General features: G+C 45.7%; 1 protein-coding gene and 1 long non-coding RNA gene across 12 annotated transcripts in view; one reads left to right on the top strand and one right to left on the bottom strand.

Moving 5' to 3' along the window:
* The window catches only part of Ebf3 (EBF transcription factor 3), a 119,045-nt gene that overhangs the window by 8,301 nt on the left and 83,244 nt on the right, over positions 1–27,500 (top strand). The gene's annotated exons all lie outside the window — the stretch shown is intronic.
* Positions 11,751–16,660, bottom strand: LOC116103140. 2 transcript variants are annotated; one of them, XR_004123415.1, is made up of 3 exons: positions 16,577–16,660; positions 12,613–12,752; positions 11,751–12,152 (listed from the first exon to the last, which is right to left on the bottom strand). It is a non-coding gene; the product is annotated as an uncharacterized LOC116103140 (long non-coding RNA). The 2 variants fall into 2 exon arrangements; XR_004123416.1 differs by having other exon boundaries at positions 16,221–16,658.

Genomic DNA, 27,500 nt, shown 5'->3' with positions numbered 1-27,500 from the left:
ACACTTTATGAAGCTGGAGCTACAGAAATCAATGTAATTGTATTTGTTTCGGTGTTGTGGCTATGGAAGTCATACAGCTTCGGGTTGTTGTCCTGTGATGGAACTCATTTTATTTTATTTTATTATTACTCTGGATGGGTTAGAAGTGCACTAAAACAGCCATTGGAATCTTGTCTGAGTGGAAGATGCTTGGGAAGTGGCTACATTAGCCCTTAATATAACACTGGGAAAGATGTTTCATCTCTCCAGTGATATTTGAAGATTTTAAATGTGGTTTGTTTTAAAATCGTGGCTTAAAAAAATATGCCATGATCAAGAGGCCATGGTGGTTTGACTCACAATTTAGAAACTGAGTCTCCCTTCAAAAGCACTTTGGATTTCTTCAGTTTGCAATCACTTATTGAACATTGATAGTGAATAACACCCAAGACTCAGTTTATCTCATGATGGGCAGTGCTTTCTTCCAATATGCAGAATTTACTCTTTAATTCTCTTCTAAGGGAGGGTCTTGCTTATATTTGTTTAATTAAATATATGCAAAGATCATTCACACCTTTATAACCTACAAGAAGTATGTGATCATTGATATTCTAGAAGCACAAGGGGAAGGGAGCAATGTAAAAACATTTGGTTAATGGGTTTACCATGTTTATTTGAATAAGGAGGATTGAAGCTCCATTTACGCTTGGCATAAATGCTTTGGAGGTCTTAATTATTGATGAAAAATCTGCTCTGCTACTAAATTCAAAGATATGACAATTTTATAGGAATTTTAATCACCTTCCATGTTAGGGATTTTAAGGTAAGGATAGTTTTATGTACTGACAAATACGATGTACATTTTTAGCATTCTTAAGAGAGCTGTCACTTGTAATGACAAAATACTATTAGCATTTTGTTGCTTGCTGTAAATCCCTGTGAAATGATTGTGGTATTGGCACTATCTCCGGTTTAAGGCATATTTCTAGAGGGGGAAAAATGAATTTAGTGTTTGCTAGGACAGCTTGTGTTAATCAAAGAGAGAGGCTCATCTTCAGCAGGCGATCTCTTTGGAGCAATGTGGTCATTTGCAACAGAGATCTGTCTTGTTTCATAGTGATGATCATTTCTGTAGGGCGTGGACTGCCTCTGGAAATTAGTTGCTCCTGTTGAGTTTTTAGCCTGGCTTTCCCCTTGAGTATTGCAGAATCAAATGTCCCATCAGATCGGTGAGTTTACAGGTCCTCACCAGCCCTCTTGTCACTTGGTTAGTTGGCTTAAGAATTCTATACAATGTGCCTCTCTGGCTCCTTATGGCCTTTGGATACATTTAGCAGGTTTTGACCAGATAAAGCATATTTGTCCTGAGGATATAAACCAATAATTCCAACCTGAATTGAGATCAATGGGCCCATATTTGCTCCAACCCACACCAAGCTCTTCCACACGTTGAAACCGCTTTGTGTGTTATGAGAACAGGGAAGGCAGCTCCCCTGCTCTGGCAGGGTAATCACATTCTATAGGCCCTGATGCCTTAAATCAATTAATTACACAATTTAGTTTAGTTATCTTTCAGAAGTATTAGATACTTACAAATGGCAAGGAAGACACTTCAAAGTAAAGGGGTGGGGGCAGTGAGGATGCCTCCTATTAGAAACCTTTTCATTTATTGTGGAGCTTTTCCTTACATGGACTGTTTCCCTCCATATAAACACTGTTGGAGAAACATTTTTAAATAGTTCCATGCATTTAAAATAATACAGTAACTTACCAAGTCGAGAAGGACTATAACATTGTAAAGTGAGAGATGACACAGGGAAAGATAGCTGCATGAATTGAGTTGACCTACAAAGAGCCAGATGCAGAAAATGAGCCTTGCCTCCTCATACCACACACACACACACACACACACACACACACACACACACACACACACACAGCCAGGCACAACCATAGTCACCTCACATATGCAAGTGTGTATATGCAAATACAAACACAGTCACATATACATGCATGAATTTTTATGGTATTGCTGAGAAGGAAGGGAGTATTATTTTCCTCATGAAATAATGTTTTCTGGGAAAACACAAAAGCAGATGGTCTTCATTAGGAACACCCATTGTCCACATATCCCAAATATGAGCAGATAAATCTCTCCTGTTTCACCCGTACATTCCAAGGGCTGCAAGTGATTACAGGATGTCGGCATAGCTGCTAAACCAAAACCACACTTGGGCTCACATTATTCGCCTGTGCCATCCGGGTCTGTTTCCTCAGGAGCTCTGGAAATGCCTGGGGAAGGCACATCAGTTTACCTTCCCCTTCCTCAGTCAGCCTGAGTGGTCTGAGACCCAGTGTCCAACTGTTGCAGCCAGTGGAGGACGCAGGAGCAGGGCAGTGCGGCTGCCCACTCGGGCTGGCTGCACACCGTGGGCTGTGTGCAACTGAGAGCACGCTCTGCAGGGCAGTTCCAGATGGCACTGTCTCTGGCGTCCTGCTCGCTGGCATCTCTGCAGCAGGCAGTGCCCCCTCCCCAATAAATCTGGCATTAGTCTATAGAGTTTGGGAGACTTATCATTCCAAGTCTGTCCTACTTTCCTGTCTGGGAGCCAGACATCTGTTTATCCTATTTTCTTTCTTACAGAGTTTGGAATGGCTGTAGTTTTTCTTTTTTGGGGGGAGGGGGTGCATGAAGTTTTGTCATATTTAACAGCTGTTACAGAATTTCAGCCCCGTGGGCTCTGAAAATACTTTTCAGCTGACCTCAGATTTTTATACATAATTGACATTGGGTTGTAGAAAAACATTATTTGCTTAACCTCTCATTGTCTGCGATTTCACACCGTCTCTGGTCGGAGGGTGTAAGTACCAGCAATTTTAGCTCTGTGCTCACTCTCAGCCCTCCAAAGCCTCGCTTTGATTCGTTTGTGTGTTTTAAGTTTACCACACCTTTAAAGTGATTGCAGAACGGTAGCCCAAAAGGACTGAAGGTTTTCTCTTTCTTTTTTCCTTCCCTTCTCTCTCTCTCTCCTCTCTCTCCTTTTTTTTAGTCAACAGTGTTTCCTTTCACTTCCTGTCACAAAGGTCAAAGAGAGCCGACCTTTGCTGGCAGTCCTGCCTGCTGAATTATTCATGGGATTGACTTTTTGTCAGTGCACACAGTTGTGCTCTGGGACAATTTATTCATTTACCTCATTTAAAGCTCCTTTCTGCACCTGTTCAAGTATTAATATCATGTAATTTGGGCCTAATGCCGATTTTGCTGAACACTCATTATATTTTTTATTAGCTATATTTCCAAACGATTATGTATGATTATTACCAAGCCTTACAAACAGCACCGGGTTATTCCCCAGCCCCTTACATCTTCTTGTCAGGTTGTTTTCAGAAGCAGGGTGGATAAACATTTGACCAGTCCCGATGTTTTTATTCCTACTCCATCTCCAAGCAGAGAACTTAAAGCTCCCTCCCTCATGGCCTTGCACGAGCGTGATTAAATCCAACTCGGCGAAGCTGTACAAATGCCAGCGTTTATAAGGTCAACGCTTTTGTTAAAAATGCTATGTAAATGAGGATCTGCAAAAAGGGACATTAAATAAAATTAAATTCATTGTCTTCTTTAATGTCATTTACATTTTGGCTAAGCCTCGGCCTGTCAAGGAGGATTTTAAAAATAATTTTAATTACACATCATTTAGGGAACCCAAGGTTTTCTATTCAGTAGCATTTGGATAACCTGCAGAATGGAGACCGTTTGTTAACTTCTGAAATGACGGATTGTCATTCTGTATGCATAATACAGCAAGAACAGCATAGTTTGCCGTTAATTTCTCCTTCTCAGTTTTCTTGGAAGTGAATATAATTATCATCAAATAGGCCTGGAGACCCTGGAGTCCTCCTTTGGCCTTGGCTGCGAAGCTGAGACACTCTTTGGTTCTGGGTCTGTTTTAATACATGGGGACTTCAGAGAAGGGAAAATATTGGCTAGAAATTTGGCAATATTAAAATGCACTTTGGATGAATGGAGTAGCTACAAAGTCTCTGATTCTGGTTGGCACGAGCCCCATTTGGCTCGGCCAGGCTCAGGTGTGAATGGCTGTTTTATTCCCTGGTATGCCAACGGAGAGAGGCAAAAAGTTCACCATGTTCATTCATCCTTTAATTTTTTTTCATAAACTTCTGAAAATAAACAGAAAAGGAAGAGCAGCTTAACAAAGTCACAGTGACACACTCTCATTCAGAGAGGGTAGCACTAGGAACAGTGCCCACTTTGTGTGCATGCTTCTGAGCCCACTACCCTGCCACAACTGTGCATCAGGCAGGCCGCATCTTTGTATAAGCCAGTGCTGTGTGTCCCAGTGAGTAGGGCATCAGGCCTAGGATTTACATCTCTGCTCTAGGCTAAGGATGCCTACAGAGATTTATGGCTGCCTGGGCTGGCTGGGTAAGGCCTACAGGGTGACCAGGCCAGACCGGTGTAGAATTGGGTTGGAAAACAAGCCACAGGCCCACAATGACTTCCTCAGCACTCTTAACCAGCTCAGATTCTCATCAGCTCTTGCAAGGGCTGAAGCTGTATGGTGCTGCCTGCTAGGGGCAGGCAGTGGCAGGCAGCTGGTTGCTATGAAAATGCAGGGCTGGAGGGAGGGGCTGGAAGCAGGGCTGTCAGAAGCTATACTCCAGGAGGGATGTTGACGCAGACCATCCCGCGCCTCTGCGGCAGCCTTATCAGGTGAAGAGCAAAGATATAGCCAGTGCCTGTAATCGTGTTAGGACGGCATGGACGAATTGGATTACCGTATGGAAAGCCGTCCAAACTCAGAGTTCTGTTACGCATGCTTACAGGAAGCAAATAATTACGCTCTGTGCACCAGAAGATAATTGGGGCTGGCCAGAGGCCTTCTCGTGACGCTGGAGAACGAAGGAGAAGCTGGCCTCATGGAAGCATGTGGGACGCACACAGGGAGGAGGAAGGCGATCTTCCCCAGATATAGGTGGCTGAAGTTGATGCAATAATTTTCGGTTACTTTTCAAAGATGGTGAATAATTTATCAGAATTCAAACTCACAGTAGCAACGGGAGGCATGTTGGAGGAGATAAAAATTCCAGGCTCTAATGATGGAGACTGTCGTGGCAGACAGGAAGTGATTGACAAGTGGGGGTACAGGAAGTGAGAACTCGAGGAGCTTAACCTGTACTTGGCAGAGCTGCCTTAGCTTGCACTCCGAGAAAATGAAAACCATTCACCCGTCCGCTCCTGACTGCTTGCCAGAACACACGTTCCTCTTGTTTGTTTATCTTAGTAGCAAATCTCTCCAAAATGTTTGTGGTTAAAACTCTATATAATGAGACATTATGCTGGCATTATGAATGCTTTAAAATAAAAATATGGCTATCATTTAGAAAAATAAGTGGAGGGATTTTATGGGTTAAGGGTTTTCTTGTATTTTATAAGCTTCTCGAACTTGGGGGGTAACTAATGTTCATTGTGCCCTCGGAGATCGACAATGCTCTCTAAAACGCTTTATTCTGAGAACAGCCCTTCGCATCTGTCAAAATGGTAAATGCTGTAAATTTGCCAAGCAACTGGATGAAGAGCACTATATATTTACTGACATGGGCATAGGAGAACTCTGACTTCAGTTTGCTATTGTATCATTTCTTGCTCCTACCCTTTAAAAAGAAAGAAAAGCAACCCCTGTCCATCTGTAATTCCTTCACTGAAGGTTACTCAGTTAGAAAATGCTCAGAATCTAGGAAGGGTCTGTGGATGGTGAGCATCCCCTGAAAGCAGCAGGGCCATATGAGTGCCTTCCCGGTAATTCACTAGGAAATGAGTTTACCATGTGCAGAAAGGAAGGGGATCGGGTGGTGTTGTTGCAGGACACAGAGCCCAGGCCTCACTAGCGGAAGAAGTCGGCTCCAGCATGTCTCTGCTGGAAGACTCAGGAGCTGCTGCACATCTGGGAGGAGGCCTCCTTTGCCCGACAGGCAGCTCTAGCCTTGCCCCACCTCTACCTCTCACCCCCACCCCCTGCTTGTAATTCCTAGCTCTTTTTCTCAGCAGAAAGCCCCAAGGGCAAGGTGCCATGTTAAAGTGACACAACCAAACACAACTTTGGCAGTGTTCAAGGATCTCAAAACATTTGCCCTCCTGGTGACAAATTTACAAAGTAGGAAGGTATCCTTCACTTTGGAGGCTGGCCCTATGCCTATAGGCTTCTATGAGGGCCAAATGCCTTCTTTTCTGGGGGTTTTTACCAAGAGTCCAAGTTGTACACATGTGTACAGAGGAGATGCTCTAGACTTTGTAAAAACAGGTTGAGTCTGAGCCTGGTCGGTCCCCTGAGGGTGACACATGTACAGTCCTAGCCTGAGATTTGATTACAGCCCTAGATGGGTGTCCCACCTTCCTTGGGAGTACAGGCATCATGAGCCAGTAGGTCATCCAACTTTGACAAGGGATAGGGCCTGCCACTAGGAGCAGGATGACTGTAGCCCAGGGGAAGGGGTGCCACTTCCAGCCAAGTCAACTTGGTATTTTGGTTCTGGAGTCAGAGAGGGTCTCTTCCCTGGCTTGAGGACAAGTTTTCTCCTTGAGCATCCTTCAAGGTTGCCAAAACGCTAAGTGCCAGAGGTATAGTACCTAAGGATTCCATTCTGACAGGTAAGGGAAACAGGTGTTTGTGTCAAGTCCTCACCACTAAGAGACCTGTGCTCATTTCTGTAGAGTGCCACCCTACAGGCATGAGGGGAGGATGGGCATCGCAGGTGTGCTCAGGAAAGCAGCGACCATAGGCAGAGAGTTTGGAGCTACATGATGTATGCTGCCTGTCTGTGCATCCAGACTGTTTCCAGAGCAGTTTTAGGCTGACAGAAAACTGAACCAAAAGCATAATTTCCCTTGTCATTTCCCCTTTTGGTCCTATGCCCTGGGTGAGGATTTTTGCACTAGCTATGGGAGACTGGTTACAATCCAACTAACGGTGATATGTATTAACTAAAGTTCACAAATGACTGGAGGGCTCCCTGGGTGTTGCACCTCCCGTGGAGTTTGGCAAATGTCTGGTGGCATGTATCTCTCACCCTGTACCTTGCCCTGACCTCTGTCCCCAGTATCCAACTCTGTGTCCCTCTCCCTTCCCAAACCCATGGCACTTGCCCATTTGTCTCTGGATCCCTGCCCTTTAGGGATACACAGTTAGGGTCATACTAAATATGCAGGCTTTGCAGACCAGCTGTTTCCAGGAGTGGCCTACCCTGAAGATTTCCTCCTGTGCTCTCATTACCAATAACACTTTGTGATTTTTTTCTGTCACTTTTAAAAGTTTGTTCCTTTCTTTCCAGTCTCGATGCTCCACTCTTCAGCTCTTCCATTCCTGAGCTTGTGTGCTGTTCATTAGGGTGAGAGTTGTTTGCAGGGTTCTGTAGCTTGTACGAGCTGCATGTCCCACTTGCTACCCTCGCCCCTTTCAAGTTCTTAGCTCCTTTACAAAAAATTAAAGCATTTTAACTCTATATTAAGCATTTATTGAAGTGGCACAACTCAATTTCACTTATTAGGGTTTTATTTCCTAAAAAATACTGTTTGGAATATTTAAATCACGGAGGCCATAAAAGGAGAATGATTAAATTATTGGAAAGGCAACCACGCTGCCCTATGGCATAAAAACGGATGAATTCAACGTTTGGTGTACTTGTTGGCTTTTTTGGTTTAATAAATTAAACTACAAATTTTCCTAATTGCCAAACAAAATGTTAGGCCAGCTTTAGCCATTGCTGACAGTAAAAGAGAACATAAAGCCTGCTGAGAGTTATATGTGGTATTTAATACGAGACAGAGTAATGCTTGGGCTTTTACGGTTAAGTATGAATTCACACCAACAGCATTTGTTTCACATTAGGGAAGGTTTGTAAATCAGATCAGTGTGCTGGGATGGGATGGCCGGGTGGCCTCTCGTCTTGATATTTGGTTGTTGGGCATGTGGCCAGAGACGGTTCCCCATCCACTTCCACATTCTCAATGAAGCGATAAGCCCCCTGACACCCGGAAGATTGGGTCAGGAAACAAGTTGGGGATTGGATTGGATGAACGGTGTGTCCCCACCATGAGAGGTCACCAGTCTGAGCTGGCCACTGGGCAGCAGCCATCAGTTACCCAGACATCGGCTGCTGTGGGTCCCCGGCCAGGGGAGGCCCCAGGGAGAGAAGCAGGACCTGGGAGAGTGCTTCACGGGGAGCAGCGGTCCCTGCCATTTATTAAACGTGACAAGCGGGCTCTAAATATAACGGTCCTTTCCCCAAAGATCATTACTTTGAACAAATAATGAGTCATGCAAGTTACTACACAGCCAGGGTCCCATCCAGAGCTGGGCCTTTGTGTGGCTCAGATGCAGATCCTGCCCTTACCCATTCCCTATTCAAGGTCAGATTCTCTCCCACTCTGCTTGACCATTGGGGTTGTCCTGGACACTGGTCTTCCCTTTCTGGGAGCCTGTCTTGTTGGTCACCATTCCTAGAAAAGCTTCGTGTGAAAACAAGCTTGTCTCCGGTCAGAATATCCTGACACACACATATGTCCTATAATTTGAAAATCTTCTTTCATGCTCCCAGGCCTATATGTAGGCCTAATAACAACAACAACAAAATGCAGTGAGAAGAGTGCTTGCTGGGCTCAGAGTATCTGTCATTAGTAGTGGTCATGGCCCATGTTTGCTAAGACCCTAGGATAACTATTCCCAGCAATTAGAGCATCCAGACCCCTTTCCAGCACCAAACTCATTTGTCCCCATTTATTAGGCTGTGCACAGTAACTAATTTACATTGTTTCAGAGTTATGTGTTATGGTAATTTATTGCGTGTGCAGGGGTCACACAGAGGTGACCAGTCGGCAGGGCAGATCCTTGTAAGGCGAGGAGGGAGACCCCAGGAGGAGGAGCAGGGAAGGCAAGAGGTCTGTGATTTTAAACCGGCTACAGTCTTTTTAATCACGTCTTGATTTATTCCTTGTGACGTGGCTGGTTTTACTCTTACTCTCTGTTTTGCAACAAATCAGAGCTGGAAACAGGATTCTTTTTTGTTGTTGTTGAAGGATATGGTGGTGATACCCTCTAACGAGTGGAGACTTTTACTAATGCCCTGAATAAAATATTTGCCAGCAGCCTCCACTAAATGTAAAAGCACTCCGCCGAGGAAACAATGTCGTCACTGCTCTGCCTCATCATAGCAGGTTTCGTTATCAAGTTGAGGAAAAAGGCTTGTTTAGGCGAAAATAATGATCATAAATAGAGCTGTACAGTGGGGCTCAAGGCAGCAGTGACAGAGCCTGCTATCAGGACCTGCAATTCCAAGGAAATATGACTGTTCTGATCCAGGGAAGCAGTAATTATCTTTTTGTGAGGAATGTACAATGGTGTCGGATGATGAATTGATCGCAGATTGGAAGCGTGGTTCAACTGTCATGTTACAGAGATAAGAGAGAGCCGCGGGATTGCTCATCGCCTTTGCTAGTTCACAGCCAGCCAGTTTATTAGCACAAATCCCAAATGTTTAGTAAACTCATTAGGTCCCATCTAATGCTAATTTATCATCATAGGTGGAACCCTAGCAGTGAAGCCGGAGGACAGTACGGGATCCGCGTGATTTACAGAGCGTTCTGATCAATCACTTTTTCCACACTGACCATTTTTCTTCAAACGCTCTAAAGGGGCCTGAGCGAGCCTAGGATCACACCATTCCAATTGGTCAGGGTTCTTAGAGTTATCTTCCCAAGGATGGTTATCCGAAAGGTTAGGAAATCCTGTACCAACTGATGTGAGGCACAGAGCTGAGCTGTGGGAACCACTGCGCTGCCTTTTCTCAGCTCCCGGCTTCCCTTCTCCTCTCTCCTCCTCCCCTCCTTCCTCTCTTTCCTTTCCCCTCCTCTCCCTCCTCTCTTCCCTCCCTCCTTCTCTCCCTCTCCTGCTATCTTTCCTTTTCCTTTTACAATCTGGTCACAGAGTCAAATTCAAAGAATTTCCTTGCAAAATCAGTTTACCAAGAAATGCATCATGGTACATAAATGTCAAGTGCAGTTTATTCTAAACTTCAGACAGTGTTTTTCTTTTAAAAAATCAAGCTTTAAATGCCCAGTTCTCCTGACATTTTCGTACATATTCTATAGTGTTTTCGAAGAGGATAATAACCTTTGCTTGATCCCAGGCAACAGCTGCAAAGATAATGAAATTCTTATGATATTTCACCAGGTAAAATGTGAATTGCAGAAGAAAAGCTATTGAATTTTTATGGATCTTAATCGCATAAAATGAGATTCATGGGGCATACGTATAACTATACTCGGTGGACCAGCTGGCTGCAGTTGCAGCGAGGATTCACCGTGTGGTGTGAGGGGCGCTCCAGCCTCCACTAAGAAATGCTCCCCAAACGCTGCCTTCAGCTTGCCCTAAGAGTGATAATGAAATATGACAGAAATTTCCTTGTGCTGGATCAGTGGCAAGCGAGGTCCTCCACCACCAATATTAATTCATCTGACTTATGTTCCAGTCTTGATTTACCTTATGATTAAAAACTTCTGCAGGTCTGCTCAGCAATTGAGATCAGATCTCATCTGCAGCCCAGCGGTATTGATCCCTATTTAACATCAAGGCTCAGAATTGATTGGCATTGATTAACAATAAAAATGCTCTCCTCCATGTCCAGCCGCCAAGCCAGCATTCTGAAAGGAGGACGCTACGTCGTCTCCCTCATTGACCAATCTGAAAAGAGAAACGGCCCCACCCGCAAGTAAACAATATATTTTAATGTTATTGTAGCTGGATGCTGGACCGACACTGCAAATTGATTTTATTCTTGTTGTATGAGATAAATATCTTTAATAAAATTCTCATTTTATTTAGGATTTTATAGGAATAACTTGATTACTCAAATAGTGGTATTTTTTCTTTTCCCATGATGTAAAAAATGGATTAAAACATAAAGGCTGTAATAACGTAATCCTAGAGACAAAATGTTAATCAACTTTGAAACTGTGCACAGGATGGGAAAGTTCAGGGAGATAGTTCACGTGTGGAGACAGCAGGAAACCTGGAGGACAATTGGCTTTACAGAGCCTTTTACCCTGTCAGCCAGTGCTGGGTGACCGGACCAGCGTATGACTGCCGTGTGCTTGAAGGCAAGTTCCTCTGCAGAATGCCTCAAGAACATATGGCTCCAGAGGGCTCAGCCTAGCGAAGCTACTCCACAGGAGCAAACCTGGCTACCTCAGAGAGACTGGGCCTTTGTTTCTGTTTTGTTTTTGTTGTTTCCTACAGATACAGCCTGAGAAAAGGAGCCTCTAGCAGTTCTTCTAATTAATAGCAGAGATTTAAAAAGTGAATGGGGAAAATAAATTAGAATAGTCTAGAACACTCTAACTTTTGATATGTTTTCTGGGAAGCCATCCTGTTCCCAAGACCTGCTAGTAACCCCTAGCAACCCGTTAGCGCATCCTTAGCATCCAAGCACGCTGGAGGCCAGGTCCAGCTGAAAGGAATTATCCAATCTCTAACATACAGAAGTTTACAGTTATATAATGATGGAGAAAACCACAAATCCCAGGGGATGTCAAATTTTAGAGATACTTTTAAAATGAAATTATCCAGCCAAGCCTCTAAGACAACCTTCTTGTGCTTAAGACAATAACTACGGTCTGGGATTAATTTCTTTTTTGTGATAGGGCAAATCCAATTTGCTTCTTTAACTGTTGATTAAGGAATCAGTTCTACAAGGCTGTCCCCTGGAATTATTTGCTGTTTATTTGTCTGTGGAGAGCTTCTGGAATCCCCTCCAACTGGGAAGGCCAGGTCGGGCATGGCCATAATGAAGATCTGCCTAGCGGCTCCAGGCGCTCTGACTGGCCTTGTTTGTGTAGAAGAAATGGTTGGCTCTTTGAGCAGCCACTTCCTATCATGCTTGCAAAGCAGTGGAGAGAGGAGGACCCAAATTCATCTTCTCGGTAGCCTTTCTTTTTGCACTCTAAGGGGAAACACCCATTAGGAAACAATAAATAAGTAAATACCTTAAATGAGAATGTATCTCACTTCAAGGTCCTCAGAATTAGTGTCACTGTGTGATCTGGTATCAGGAAAACCAAGGTGTCTGGCTCCTCTTCTGCACAGGATGTATCTTCCTTCCCCCTGGATGGTACGAGAAGAGAGTCTGTTCCGTTCACCTAACATCAAATGTGAGTACCGAATGTAGTATGCCTTTGGTTTTATTTAAAAACGAGATTCACTAATGATTTGTAAACAGATTTGTGAGATTTAAGAACTGAACATTTATCTTCATCCCTGAATGTTTCTGTGTACAGGAGGCCAGGCTCAGTTTTCCCAAATTGTCCCCAGCCCAGGGTGACCTACTATGTTGGTTGTTTTCTGCCTGTTCTCTGGGATTCTATGGCTGTTCTTGCAGTGTGGTGGGTGTTCTGTCAGATATATGTTGTTGTGTTCTAGGAAAGTGTGTCCTGGGGTATCTGAGGCTTGTTCCTCTTTGATTTGGTCTTTATGTGCTGAGAGCCATTTCCCTCTATGTCAGAATGAAATCTGATTTTTGGTTTAAGGGTTGGGGAGGAGGTTCGTTTTCTTAGGACCATCTTACCTTGCCATCCTTGGAAGAAGACATCCATACATAGTGTCAAGAGACTGCCAACTGACTCCAGGCAGGGCTGCCCCAAAGGGAGAGTGTTATAAGTCCACTTGGAGTCTTCAGAGAGACATCTGAATGCTCATGCATAATTTCTAGGTTTGTAAAAGTTGTAGTAGAAAAATGAAAGGAAAAAAGTAGGGGAAAAACAGATGATGTGTCAGAATTTGTGTTGTCTGAGTGTGTGTGGTTCCCGTGCCTGAACTAGGGGAGTTAGGCTCCTCACGGTACCTCTCTGTTGGCTACAGGGACACAAGGGCTTGGGCTACTGGTATAGAGCTTGAAGCTCAGCTTTGTTACTGGTAGCCTCTGTCTTTGCCTCACTGCCAGGACCACCTGGGTTATACTGTGAAGGAATCCCACATGTCCCTTCCATCCTCTGATCTTGAAGGCCCTGGAGAGAGCCCTGCTCTGCTCTTCTTTTCTACCCACACCCCACAACCCCCCAGGATCTGAGGACTGAACCCAGGGCTCTACCACTGAGCTAAATCCCCAACCCCATTCTTTCCCTACTTTTTTCTCCTGGCTTTTATGGCCCTCATCATCAGATACCTGCAAGGCTATCCCTTGTCACACTCACTCATGTCCTGCCTCAGAGTCCCTTCTCAAGGTCTGTTTCCAGGAAGCTGGTAGTGAGCCAGTGGCAAGCCTCTGGTGGGGCAACCTGGCTGCTTCTCTATATACTCTGTTCCTCCAAGACTCATCAGTGGGCAGAGGGAGAGCAGAAATGATTGCTGTCCCTAGCATATGTCCTTAAGTACTGATGCCTTGTGCTTCTGAGTAAGGGCCCACAATAGTCACCTGTCTTACTCTATCATTTCTTAGCTGTATAATGCTGAGTACCTGTGGGGATACTTTGGTACCTTGAACTTGGTGCCTGCCACAGGCTGAGTTAAGGGATGACATTTGTTAGCCTAGTCACTCAGGTAAAATTCTTTCTTTCTTATTTTAAAATATAAACATTCTCTATACCTTGTGACTAACTTTCAGGAAGGCATGTGGGGAACCAGGCAACCTTTTCCCCCACACTAATTCCTGAAACCTGGGAAGCTCTGAGAAAGTCATAGCCAGGAAGGTGACCTTGTGTTTAAACTCCCCCAGGAAGGGGCTGGGGCAGTGTCAGTCAGTCCATGGGGACCCAGGAGAGTCTGGTCACACCATCCAGGGAGGGAAAAGTGGTGGGTGGTCCACGGCAGCTGTGTGACAGTTGGGGTTGTGTGAGCCCTCCTTCACCTTGTGTGACAGTTGGGGGTGTGTGAGCCCTCCTTCACCTTGATGGTCCTCTTGCCACTGGGTTGCCCTTTGGATAAACAGGTGGCCTTGGATAGGAAAAGTTCCAGGACTCTAAGCTAAGGAGTAAGGGTATGGCTGCTCCTTGGCCAGTCTCCACTTCCTAGTAGGTGCTAAGAGGAGGCCAGATATGGGAGCCTACCACTGAAACCCTGTTTCATCCATGTGAGAGGTTGCAGGGTGAGCACAGCTGTTAAGTAAGTGTGTAAGACATGTCTGTACAACTAAGTTATAATTATTGCCATCTCCTCAAACTTGGGGCATTTAGAAGCTTGTCTCACACTAGTCAACTGGGAGGGGCTGCAGCTGGGATTTAAACCCTGGCTGTTGGGGGTCCTCCATTCATTTACCCCTTTCTGCTAGGGCCCATAGTGGCCAGCAGGCTCTGAGGTTGGCCCCTGTAAGCTCTGGAGAATACTTTTCTCTCTTGATCTCCAGGAAATGCTGGAGAGTTTTCACATTTTAGGCCCATGAGATGGGAGGAGAAGGCTGCTTGTGATGTGTGGCTGTGACCTGCATGCACCCTGTGCAAAATGCTGTGGGTAACTGTGTGCTGGTCAGGTGGTTTATATAAGTAAGGGCATATGCACACATGGTGTGGCTTTATGGAAAATGAGCAGATGCCCTGGGACACTTGTGTTCCTGTGAGAGTTGGGCTAGAGATCTTCAGAGCTGTGAGCTTAGCAAGGAGATTGAGAACATTGGATACGGCAGTGCACACCTGTAAACCAAGTGCTTGGGAGGTGGAGGTAGGATCTCAGAAATTTAAGGTCACCCTCAACTGTGTAAGGAGTTCAAGGATAGCCCGGGATATATATGATACCCTGTCTCAAAAACAAAAACACAAAAGAGATTAAGGATATTCTGAACATAAGTGGGGGAACATACAGAAATACTTCTGCGTATAGGAGGTGCAGCCAAAGGGAACCCATGCCCCACCACCTCGGGGCTTCTCAAGTCCTCAGGAGCTGCCTGGAAATATTGTTTTCGAGTGCAGTTGTAAGGTTGATACCCTTTTCTCAGCCCTTGAAACAATTCAGACACCTAGTCTCAGCTTGTGCAACAGAAGTTTGCTATTGACTCAGAGATGTCCAGTTCCACATGGGAATTCTAATTCCATTTATCAATGAGAAGTGCTGAAAGGGTTTCAATCTGATTAAGCTCTATGACAGGAAAATCCAGAGAGGCAACATCATAATGCCGACCCCTCTGCAGAATAGAGGATGCTACAGTGGGCAGGCTGGCTCTGTCTACAATGCCCCCGAACTGTCTCTTCCCCATGTGTGGCTAAACAAATAAATGCAAGCAAGACAAGGGGCTGAGCAATGGCTCAGTCCTTAAGCATTAGGACCCAAGCTCAGAACCCATCTAAAAAGCTGTGTGGGGTGAAGTGTTGTGATCCCAGCTCTGAACAGGTGGAGATAGGTGGGCTCTTGGCATTCACTGGCTAGCCAACCTAGCCTACTTGCTGAGCTTCAGGCCAAGTGAAAGACTGCCTCAAACAATAAAGGTGGATGTGGTAAGAGAGATAATTCAGTGGTTAAGAGCACTTGCTTCTCTTATAGAGGCCTGGGGTTCATTTTGCAGCACACACATGGTGGCTCACAACCAACCATGACTCCAGTACCAAGGGCTTTGATCCCCTCTTCTGACCTCTCTGGGCACCAGGAATGTACTTGGTACACAGACATACACACAGACAAAAACAATCATACAATAAAGTTAAATAAATAAGTAAATAAATAAATATTAAGAATTAAAAAAAAAGATGGATAGCACCCCAGGAAAAATACCTGAGACTGTTCTCTGGCCTTCATATGTGTATACATACATGTGCATGAGCACCCACATGCTACATATTAACCCACACCAACACATACACACTGTGAAAAACATAGAAACACAGATCCTTAAACAGAACTGTAAGAATGAGAGGATCTGTCTGAATCACCCTGTGCACTGCCACCATCTTTTCTCCCAAGGGTCCCTGGGGTCTTTGTTTTTCCGAGGTCTATTTCTAAAAGTCCCCAGGGGAAAAGCCTGTCTGAGCCCTTGGGAGCCCAGTTCCTCGACTTAGGGATTGAGACTGTCCTTTAAAACTACCCCACTCTCTGCACAAACCAAGAGCTTCTCTGTATTCAAGAGTCTTGGACCCCATCCCTGGAGGGACAAAAGCCCCTGCTGTCCACAGAGGTCATGGCCAAGCTCTCTGATCCCAGTGAAGATACAGGACTCCTATCCTGGGGCAGTGCTGTGTTTGTGAGATGGCTTACCTACCCCTGATGCCTTTCCAGCTTTTAAGGACCCTCTCAACCTTTCCTTGTGCTTGATAGTTTGGTGGTTTGAAGAGTGTCTCCCAACAATTCTGGATAGGACTGAACTTTATTCCTATAAGGTGAATTTTATGAAGTCTAGGGCATAAAGGAATCAAGAATAATTGATTCTCTGGGACAATGTAGTGGTCATCCCTTACACACAGGCTGCCCTGCTTCCATCGGCTGCCCCCAGTTACTTGAAGCCATCTCCTTTTTGAGCCCTGGGCAACTCTTGCTGTCTTCTGTAGTCTCAGCTGCTGACATTGCCCCCAGAGACATCCCCAGCCCTTCCATGTCCCTTGGGCAGGACCTACGGGGGTCATGTCCCTGGTCCATCTGGTGCAAGCAGGAGGCTTTGGGCTAGTCCTTGCCTTCCATAGATTGTCCTTAGAGGACTGTTACCCTCCAGATAAACAATAGGGACTTGAGAACTGTCATGGAATACCAGCGTCAGTCTGTGATGCTTTCTGTAATTCCATAAGTAGAATTCTATATAATTCCATAATGTAATGATTTTTGTAATTGGAATTGATGCTGCTGTTGTACACAGGCCTCTAGGACTGCACCTGCTGCCTCCTCTAGCTAGCCCCAGGCACCAGCTGCATGGTTGGGGGTGGGGTAGCTGCAGGAAGTCCCTCTCCCCAGAGTGGCACGGTGGTGGAGGAGGGGCTCTTAGTACTTAAGAGACACTCTGAGATCTGTTTTTTATGAAGTTCCTTGTCTGGGTTGCCTGTGGTTGAGTGTGGCCCTTCTTGACATCCTGGATTCTCTCTATTCATCTGCTCACATACCACACCCTTTGCTCTGTCAGGCGTGTCCATTGCCAGACCATAGTGTAGCAGGAGGCCAGATTCTGGGTAGATGGTCCTCACTCTATATCCCCCTCTTGGGTGTACTAAGACCAGTGCTGTGGGTCAGGCTGGCCCCAGACATGGCTGTACTGATAGACCACTTGCCACCTGCAGGCTTGTGCTTAGGAAGGATGGCCTTCTGGATGAGTAGTTCTGGTCCAGAAACATCATTAACAGACACCCATCAGCTCCACACCTTACTCAGGCAGCATGCTTAGCCTCACTCATTGATAGAAGCCAAGTTGTGGCACCAGTCCAGAGGAGGGCTGGGCCACACAGACACGACAAGAAGCTTTTGTGCCTTCAGAGAGGTCCCTGTTAGTGGAAGCTTGTCAAATACATGGCTTACAGCTGTGAGCTTATGGCTAACATTTCCAGATAAGTATGTTTAATGTCGTACTCAGGACACTGGGACATGCTTATCCTAAAATGTCAGTTTATTTGGCTAGATTATCACTAAGCACAAAGCAGGCCCTACTGATCTAGAACACTCTGGAGTGTTCCAGGGTGATCCAGAAAGTTCTAGAATATTTCGTTGACTGTGCACAGTGAATTCTTAGATCTATGAGACCTCGCCTGTATCTGCATGTCCTGCTAACTTTAGATCTGTTCATGGGAGGAACACCTGAGATCTAAATGCGGAAATCCTACCTTGGTTACATGACACCTGGCCTGGTGCCCATGGAGTGTTCAATTTTTTTTTTTCAGTGTACAAGATTCCCCTCTTTTAATTGGAGCGTTAGGATCACAGGAAGGAATGGAAACGAGGGGGAGGGAACATTGAACTTAGACACTCCCAGCCCCACTGCTAAAGCATGCAGCTTAATAGTATGCAAATGAGCTAATACTCAATAGTCACTCAGAGTGACTCATTTGCATTTGGCCCTGAGATGAGACTGCAGATAGGATGGTGTAGGGAGAACCCATCAGAAAGAGCACCAAGAGGTCCCTGTGGGCTTTGAGGACATAACCCAGAGCTGCTGGTGTTTGCTGAGCTCTCTCGCTAGGCAGGGACAGAGTAGACTCATAGGCCCACGTCTGCTTCTGGACCAGGATCCCTCAGTAACCCCTGAACTCTAAGCAAGAATCAGATGAGTGGGGGAGTGCTTGTTCTGAGCAATTAGACAGACCCAGGGGAAGGGCATCTTTATCTGAAACTGAGGACTTGAAGGGTGGAAAGGGGTCTGCTTTCAGGCCCAGTTGGATCATGGAGAGAGAGGAGGTTAAAGACAGTGGGGTACAAAGCTCTGACGCCTGGGACAAGGTTGCCTGACAATGCTTGGGATGCTCAATTAAACTTGAATTTCATACAAATAAGTAATTGCATTTCCCTCAATATTTGAGATAATATCCTAAAATAACAGTTATTACTTAGCAAAAATGCAAATTTAGCTGGTTTTCTGTTTTTATTTATTTATTTATTTTTTATTTACCAAATCTAGTAGTTCCATTGTGTCAGAGCACAGAAGCAGAGGGCCTTGGTCTGTGCCCCTGATGGGCTATGGTTAAATCCATGGGTATGCCTGAGATGAAGTTGAGTAGGATGAAGGGTGAGAAGAGATGAGAGGGACAGAGCCCACTCAGAACACTGGTGCCTGGGCAACCCAGCAGAAGCCAGATGGGAGTGGCAGAATGGGAGCGCTCACCTTCTCGTACCTGATCTGACCCTGGACACAGAGGAGAGGAGGCTCAGAAGTGCCATAGCCCCATTCTGAGGCTGCTGGGACAGGATGCAGGATCCCCACTTAGCTCAAGGCCCATTGAGATATGAGGACTTGGAGGCCTTCTTTGCTTCTATATCATTGAATATGTCTGCATCTGTGTCTTTAATTCCCTGGTCTACCCTCCAAATGCTGTGGCATTTGCTATATATGGCCGGGCAGGTTGCTTTCAGCCTTGAGAGATTTCTAAGCACTGTGGGTGTGGACATTCCAAAGTGCGCAGGCTGCAGTTCTCCTTTACAACTTGAGCCTCCTCGCTCAGCTGTTGCCACCTAACTCTCCTGATGCCATGTCATATCCCTGAAGCCCCTACCAGCCCTTTCTCAGCAGTCTTGTCCACAGTCTCTGTTTAAGAGGGGGTAGACTAGGATCTTAGTCCCTGGACTTGATAGTCTGTGTGTGTGTGTGTGTGTGTCTATGTGTGTGTGTGTGTGTGTGTATGTATGTGTGTGTGCACATGTGTACATTTGTGCTTGTGCTCAGAAGTAGCTGTAGAGAGCTGGATAATGATCACCATGGCAGAATTGGGCCTCACCTCCCCCGTGCCCATGAGTCAGGCTGATTCTAAGCGAATGAGATTTTAATCACCTGTCACCTCCGCCCGCACTTTCTCTATATTTATGATAATTTTTTTGGTCTTTTTATTGAAATCAGTGTTGACTGAATCAAGTAATCCTGATTAGCAATCTCACTGTACCCAGTCAAGAGTGAAATGCAGCCCAGCCCCGTTGGTGCACCAAGCATTCTGAAATCAGGTTTAAAAAAAAAAGAAGAAGAAGAAAAGGAAATAGATGAAGTTTGTTTGTCTTGGTTAGAAGTGATGGTGGGTTCCTTGAGGACAGTGGCTGTGTTTAACTGGATGGCTTGTCTTCTTGGTAACATCATGGCAAGATAATCCACTCAGATGGTCTTTTAACATCTTGGTTATGGATGAGTCTCTATTGACATTGTATTGGTTTGTTTCTGGGGTCTGAAATAGAGATTGGCAACAACAACAACAGCAACAAATTATGCAGCAGGAAGCGTTTTTTCTTTCCTGTGAGGTGTCACAGCAGTGAGAGAGGGCTGGTTCTTCACAACCCTGCTCACTGTACGGCCTTTGGAAATGGTGACTATTGATCTTTCAGGCAGTGGAATAAACTGTGAAGGCGACAGATAAACACAGCTGTGAGAGTGGCCCTCGTGTTCTTCTGAGAGCAGCCATCGATCTTGGAGTGGTGCTATCAGATCCGTGGCAGCTCTGGTGTAGGGAGGAGAAATGCCCCTCCCCACGACAAGCCAGGGACTCTGGTGGCCTTGCTCAGGCAGAGGCTGACTGTGGGCCAGGGATGGAGCTTGGGGATTGTTTTCCAAGCCATGGGCCTTTCTTCTTGCATTTTTTTCTCCCATCTTTTCTGCAGAAAATTCCTGCAGTGAAGACTGGGTTATCCACTAAGGCCTCTGGCTTAGTGTCTATCCGTCCTTGTTAGGAAAGTCGGAATAATGCCCTCTGCTTTGGAGAGATTGCTTAGAAAGTCAGAGGACTTCCCCAGTGTGTGGGGGCACTCCTGCCCGCATTCCACAGCGCTTCACCTCTGACCCTCTGGGTCTAATAAATGCTGGTTCTGGATTTTTTTTATCACCTGGAGAGAGGGACAGAGCCTTCTCTTCTCCCATGGATGGCTGGACATAGCCTGTTGTCATATATCGTGAGGGTTATAAGGGTGTGGCCTTGCCTGAGTCAGTATGAAGAAGATACAAGAGGTCAGGAGCTGTGGTCAGTATTGTAAAAGCAACAGAGTGTACCTAGCCTGTTTTGAACAAGACAGAGGAGGCAAACTGATTCTGTCGCCAAAGGTGGGGATGCAGGCTCCATTTAGAACTGTTCACAGGCATCATCGGATCAGACCCTGGTCTTGCCTAGCAGTAAGCTCACTGGAAGACCCAGACAGTGAAGTCCTAAGTTGGTCAAGGGACACTTAGAAAGCCACTTCTCGAAATGGAATGACTACTTTCAGGTCACATGATTACATTATGCTTGGTCCCCTATGTCCCTCAGGATCTGTTGCATGCCTGTAGCATGCCTGGCAGAGCCTCATGATAACACTAAGACCACCATCAGATCTCAAGGTGTAACACCAAACATACCTGTCTCCAGAAGATGCCTTTATGGTTCCCACAGTGATCTCACATTCAAAGTATCCCCAGGACATTAGGGTCCCCATTGTTCTTCTGTGGGCTCAGATATTTATGATATCTTAACAGTAACACACCTTCTCTTAAGTCAGAATACACACAGTACCCCAAGTTAAAATGCAACCCCACAAACTATGTATTTGTGCATTTTTAAGGAGCTATGTGTCCTTCATGGGATAAACAAGGTGCCCAGTGTGAGGCTTGGTGGCTTTCTCAGAATGGGCCTGGTGTCCACTACACAGGCATACTGGTGATTTGAATCTCTCTGCTTCAGATTTAATTCCTGCCTTACTGATATTAACGGCTCATCAGCAAGTCCCCACGCTGTGTTATTAAGCAGGGTCCTCACCTACAAATGTTTACATAGGCCTGAACATGTCTCTGGTCTCCCCTCCACCTTGGCAGAGTTGGCACCAAAAAGGGTTCTTAAGGGATGGCCTTATCTTTCTGATGTCCCTGGGCCCAACATAAGGGACCCTTTGTTCAGACACTGCTAGGGGAGGCACTCGTGACCCACAGCACTCCTAATTCCTCCTTTAGTTGTATTTACCCCAAACTCCACAGGATAGAAAAGATGTAAATAAAAAATAAAAATCAGCAAGAGATATGACAAAGATCATAGAAGAGACCGGCAATTTTACCTGAGGCCGAGAGGAGAAGACAGTGACCGTGGGTGTGAATTCTAGTGGTGAGTGATACAATGATTCTCTGGATGGAGGCAGAAGAGAAAGGACTCCTGACCCCAGGAGAGGAGGCAGAGGCCTCGTCTGAAACCATCATGACTCAGGTTCCAATGGGGACTCTCTGAAGAGCCAGTGGCCATGCTTTGTCACTGAAAGAGTAGTGAAATCAGTTAAGAAGGGCCTCACAGAAGTTAGGAAGCGAAGCTGTTGAATAAACTAGGAGTACTCTTATTACATAAAGTTAGGTGGAAAGGATGAAAAAACGCACAGGCCACACTCTCCGGCTCTTGTTAAAAAGATAGAAAAGGTATAGCCAAGAGAGAATCCCAGCAGTGTGGTATCTGGCTGCTGTGGTGAGTTTGTAGGTCAGCTTCACTGTCTCTGTATGCTGTAGGGTGTTTTCAGGAAGTTTCTGTGCTACACATCACCATTCCCGTGGCTGCTACCCTTCTCACTGCCCACTGCTTCAGTGACTCAGCTTGTCGCATGTGGGTTAGCATTGTGAGCAAGCCTCACGCCTGTCCTTTGCTGGGACAGCACTAGTTTGCAGACAGGGTGGTTTTGCTCTGGATGGGAGAGTTCCTCAGCCTTTCTCTCTATTTCTGGTCACAGAATTAGTGGGAGTCAGGGAAGCTGACACCATGGAGCCTCAGGCTGCCGATCTCAAGCTGTCCAAAAGCACATGATCATGCACACATGATGGTGTGAAAACAGAAATCACAGCACTGCTATGCCACCCCTCCACTGCTGCATCCTTCCACAGCCACTATTCATAGTGGACAGCAAGGGTGTCACACAATGTAGGATGGCTCACTATGACCTCTCTATTTCAGACTTCTAATGGTTCAGCAGCCAGGGTCTGATGGGCACATGGAGCAGGTGAATGCCCTCAGATGTCAGAGGAGATGTGTTGGGTCAGAACATATAGAGACCAGATAGATCGAAGCTACAAAGAGATACCTAATCTCTAGGTTTTAGAGCTACCAGCTCATGGTAGTCCCTGACAGCATGGGCAGCAGGGTTGTTAGACAAGAGTGAACTCTTGTCCTTCCTTGAGTGTGGCCACCTGGAAATCCCTAAGGCAGGTCCCTGGGACAATGCAGCAGGGAGGATCCTCAGCCCCACAGCCCTTGTGCCCTCATAGAGGGAGATGGAGAGAAATTGCATGAAGAATGCTATGATAGTCCTGTCTCTCCAATTTCATAGTATCACAGGGAACCAAGAACTTTTGTTCATCCAATGAAACTTAGAGATATGCTGATTTCATTTTCCACTTCAAAAATTTATAAAGCCAGGGCCAGCAAGATGGCTCAGCAGATAAAAGCTCTTTCCAGCAACCTGACAATTGAGTTCAACCCCTGGAAAAGAGAGAAGCAACTCCTTCAAGTTGTCCTTTGACCTCCACACATGCAGTCTGTCTGTCTGTCTGTCTGTCTGTCTGTCTGTCTGTCTGTCTGTCTGTCTGTCTGTCGTCTGCCTGCCTGCCTGCTTGCCTGTCTGTCTGTCTGTCTGTCTGTCTGTCTGTCTCACTCTCTCTCTCACACATACACTAAATAAATGAATGAACAAATTAATGGTTTTTTTTTGTTTTTTTGTTTTTTTTAACTGTCATGAAGCCAGAGTAGCTGCTCTGTGGCTGAAGCTAGGAAGCCTATGTTGTAGGGCCGATTGGTTGGGACAGTTCTCAGATAATGAAAATCTGGACTTGTTGTCTTCGGTTGGTCAAGCTTCATTAAGATGCGTCTGATGATCTCTTGTCTTCAGTGGCATTCGGTGGAATTCTCTGTGATCCAGGGACTGTGCCTCAGAGCTGGGAGAAGTCTTGCACTAGAGTGTCCTTCCTGGGTACCTCAGTTGATTCCTACTTCCCTCCCAGAATGCAAACTGACAGACAGTGGCCTCTGTGTGGCAGACAGCCATGATGTCTGCTCTACATCTTCATCTTCATCTTGGTATTCATGCACTCATTGACCCACCTCCTAGAGTGAGCTGCCTTCTCTGGCAGTCAGTGTTGTCTGATTGTTCCCTTAAGTACCTTACTTTTCTATCCTAATCCTAGCCCTAGCCCTAGCCCTAACCCCTTCTCTTCCCTTTAGTATTTGTTCACATAGCCACCTTGGGAGGAAATGTGGGTCATTTTCTTTTTATTTATCCTGTATCTTGATCTTATGAGTGACCCTGTCCAGCCTGTGCTTGGTGGACATGCATGATGGTTTTTTGTCCATCCTCTTCCCTGGAGACCTAGCCTCAGGCTGTGTTTATCCCTCTAGGTCTGGGATTTTCTGGTGAGCCTAAGGGCTTTGCTGTGCTGGGCTCAGTAAGTCTGTGAACTTGAATTATACTGGAACCCAGTCTGGGCTCTGTGATACAGTCTTTCTATCTTTACATGTTCAAAACACACTGAAGCCTCTGTCCTTTGGTGGCTTCACCCTTACCCAAGCCTGACTGTACTTGTGCCTGTGCGTTCTGTCCTTCTGTACTACCTGCTTCTATGGTCACATCCCCAGCTGAGGCACAAACTCTGACAGCAGATGCCAGAGTTACTTCTACATCCTTGCTCTGCTCAGCATGGGGCTTGACCTGTCCAGAACTCACAATTATCATGAAGAAATGAATGAGTACATGGATGAATGAACAAATGGACAGATGCAACATCCAAGGACACAGTACATCATCTTTGTCTGTATTCAAAAACACTTTCATTCTCCATCCTTTGGTGGATCCAGGGATTCAGTGTCACCAGTGGGGCCCTTGCTGTTTTGTGTCAAAATATTTTAATTAATGTCAACACAGATCCCAGATCTACTTTAAAATGTCCATTGATGTCTTAGGATATAGAGGCACAGGGTACTTTCCTTAAGCACCTTAATTTGAGAAGGGGATGTATATTTATCTAGAAGGTGTTAGGAAAATGGCTTTTGTTTTATTTTTCCCTTCTATTTCTGTTATGGTAAAATGCAGGTGACGTTGAAGTAGCCATTAGCTTGTGAACTTCAATGTGAGGCACATGCACTGTCTTGCCCTTCACCACCAGTGCCCTCAGACCTCTTTATATCTGGTAGAAGTGGAGTCATTCCCCCCAAACACTGGCTTCCCACCTATGCTCTCAGTAGTCCTGACCATACTGTCTCTCTAAGTTTGTCAACTCTGGGGACTTCCTGTGAATGGAACAGGTGACATAATGTCCTTCAGCTTCTTTACCATGGAAGCATGTTTCAGATAGTCTTTTTTGGCATGGTCAGTTAGTAATTCATTGTCTTGGGTATACCAGATCTTACTTGTCCTGCCAGCCAGCAACGCAACCTTTGGCTTTTGTGAATAATGCCATAGTGGCCCAGGGTGCAACACTGCTTCAGACTACCACATTAATGCTTCAGTGGCTGGAACATGTGGCAGTCTCATTCTTAATTATTTGTAGAGTTGTTATACTGTTATCTGCAGTATACACATCAGGCATTTTGTTCCCACCAATGATGTCCAGGGATTCTAGTTGTTCTGAATATTCACCCACGTTTTGTTTTTAACAATAACCATTCTGACAGGTGGGAAGTTGTATCTCATTGTAGTTTTGATTAGTGTTTCCTAGAGATCAGGGATTGTCAATAGTTTTTCATGTTCTCATTGGACATGTGTGTATGTAATTGGGAGAAATGTTTGGTCAGTCTTTTTATTAACTCCCCTTTCTTCTTCCCTCCTTCCTCTCTCCTTCCTTCCCTTCCTCCTTCCCTCCCCTTTTCTCTCTCTCCTCCCTCCTTCTCTTCCATCCCTCTCTTCTTTAAAATTAAACACAGGATCTTACTCTGTAGTCCTAGCTGGCCTGGAGCTCACTATGTACACCAGGCTGCTATGGAACTCATAGAGCCCCACCTGCTTGTACCTCCCAACTGCTGAAATTAAAGGGTTGTCCCATTTTCAGTGGGCATGCTTTGTTATGGTTGAACCGTATGAATTTTCTGTATATTTTAGTGATGAATCTCTTACTAGATATAAAAGTTTCCTTCCCTTGAGCTGCCTTTGTCTTCTGTGGGCAGTTGCTTATTTTTGATGAGTGACTCCTGGAGGTTCATGCGTTCAAAGTTTGCTTCCCCAGAATGGTGCTGCAGGGGAGGTGAGGGAATTGTTGGGAGCCCAATGGGGGGGGGTACTTTGGCTATCCATAGAATTTCCTTCAAGGGGACAGTGGAACCTCAGTTTCTCAGGCTACCTCTGCATCTTAGCTCATGATGGGAGAGTCTCTGTTCCACCCTAGCCCTGCTGTGATATGCTACTATGGCCATAGTCCCAAATATTGTGCTGTCATTTGGGGGCGGGAACTTTCAGAATGATGAGCCAAAACAAGCCCTTTTCTTTTCTTTTATAAGTTAGTAGCGTCAAGTATTTTATTTTTAGCCCCATGGAATCAACTAATGCACTAGTGTGCCTTGGTGTTGGAAATTTGAAAATCTTCCTGAACTTCAATGTTTTTGTCTTACTGTCTCAGCCTTTGGAATCATAGTCAGGAAACTATTGCTGATGCTAGCACCCTGAAGCTCCGACCCTATGTTTTCCTTTAAGAGCTGTACTTGGGAGATCTTCCAGATAGACCTTGGGTCTATCTTGAGCTAGGCTTTGTGTGTTCTGTTTCTCAGTGTGAATATCCAGTTTCTCCACAGTGCTCATGAATAGATGCCCTTTCCCATCAAATGGCACTCCCACCGTTATTTAAGTCACTTGGCCATACGATGAGGGTTTGTTTCTGGGCTCTCTTTCTGTCTCACTGGTCTGCATATCTGTCTTTATGATTGCTGTAGTATGCTAGTAAGTCCTGGGAGCAGGGAGGGTGAGTCCTTCAGTGTTGTTCCTTTTGAAGACAACTTTGATGACCAGTGTGTGTGTGAGAAAGCATCTGTGCTCAGGGTCAGTCCCCACATGCATGGATGTTAGATCTTGGGGGAAAGGAGTAGGTCACGCACACCTTCATGTTCTCTCTAGAAGAGAGGAAAGAGCACATGGCCCATGGACACACAATGGACTATGGTTGGGTTTGGCAGCTCTGAGGAGCATTCATTGGACATGCATCCTTAGGGTCCAAGGTCCAGTTGGTTTCATTCAGTGAACCACTCACCCTGGATCTGGTGGACCCCTCATGGCACAGCTCCAGGAAGTTTATAGTGATGCAGGACCTGGATTGTGCTCCATCAGTTACTAACTATGTGACTTGGGCAGTTAAATTCTCAGGATCTCTGAGTCTTGTCCTTTGTGTAATAGGGATAAGTAGACTGGCTATTCCACTTGTGGGACAGGGTGGCATGGGCCCTGGCAGGGAGAAGAGTGTAGTTGGACACAGTGGAATGGGTCCCTTGCACAGAGAGAACTTTGTTGACAGAATGGCACAGGGTTTTGGCATGGAAGGAGCATGGTGGCCAGGGTGGCATGGGCTTCTGGCATGGAAGGAGCATGGTGGATACAGTGACACTGGCCTCTTGGCACAGAGTGAAACCTGGCCAGGAAGGCTCTTATACAAAACAAAATCAGCCTCTGCCGTTGCTATCGACGGGGTGTTCTTGGACCAGCTCCTCTCATCTGTGTCTGCAGGTTTGGGCCGCGATGTTCCAGTTTCTCACTTAGTTGCTCATAGAGACACTGATCCAGAAAGTGTAGGGACAGTTGCCTGCAGGCCTGAAGGAGGTGGAAAGACCTGTGTCCCAGCTGGTCCCATTGCTAGTGTGATCTTGCCTAAGCCCACTGGGGACCCTCCTCCATGTCTACAGGCTGCAGAGAGGAACTCCTCCCACCTCCCTTTTCTAACTCCACTGTCGGGGGGGGGGG

The sequence above is a fragment of the Mastomys coucha genome, unplaced genomic scaffold (assembly GCF_008632895.1).
Source record: "Mastomys coucha isolate ucsf_1 unplaced genomic scaffold, UCSF_Mcou_1 pScaffold21, whole genome shotgun sequence".
Taxonomy (NCBI): Eukaryota; Metazoa; Chordata; class Mammalia; order Rodentia; family Muridae; genus Mastomys; species Mastomys coucha.
This window is presented reverse-complemented; position numbering and strand designations above follow the sequence as displayed.